Below are 466 nucleotides of genomic sequence, written 5' to 3'. Positions count from 1 at the left end.
TGGTAATAAAATATGACAAGAACTCAAGAGTTAAACTGTGTCAGAACAAATTCAGCTTGATAATGTCAGATAACACTTAAGCAAAACATGGTCAGGTCAAACTGTCTGAATAATTTTTGGTCCCAAATTGTTTATCAGTTTTACTGGTAGTCCACTGTATGAAGAATTTTTGCGTATAATTTATCACCATTTATTTTATTCTGCTATCCTCACATAAATGAACTATAGTGTCCTGCACCCACTAGTAAAAAAAAAAAGAAAAAATTATATCTGGTCTCTGATTAATTTTTGATTTGACTGTATATCCTTTGGTTATTTTGACACGTAATTATGCCCATTAAAATGTATTTTACAGGTTTTTGTTACTTTCACTGTTAATTTTTTTGCTCTATGGTACATCATTTTTAATTTAATAGCATTAGAGTTGCTCCATTGCAGCGGCTTAGTACTGTAATCATGCGCTTTG

General features: G+C 30.9%; 1 protein-coding gene across 1 annotated transcript in view; it reads right to left on the bottom strand.

The window, feature by feature from the left end:
* The window catches only part of LOC107671313 (serine/threonine-protein kinase tousled-like 1-B), a gene marked incomplete at its 5' end in the record, with an annotated part of 64,287 nt that overhangs the window by 2,467 nt on the left and 61,354 nt on the right, over positions 1-466 (bottom strand). The window lies entirely within an intron of this gene.

This window comes from Sinocyclocheilus anshuiensis, unplaced genomic scaffold, assembly GCF_001515605.1.
Source record: "Sinocyclocheilus anshuiensis isolate Anshui unplaced genomic scaffold, SAMN03320099.WGS_v1.1 scaffold284, whole genome shotgun sequence".
Classification (NCBI taxonomy): Eukaryota; Metazoa; Chordata; class Actinopteri; order Cypriniformes; family Cyprinidae; genus Sinocyclocheilus; species Sinocyclocheilus anshuiensis.
Note: the sequence above shows the minus strand (reverse complement) of the source record. Positions and strands in the feature narration are given on the sequence as shown.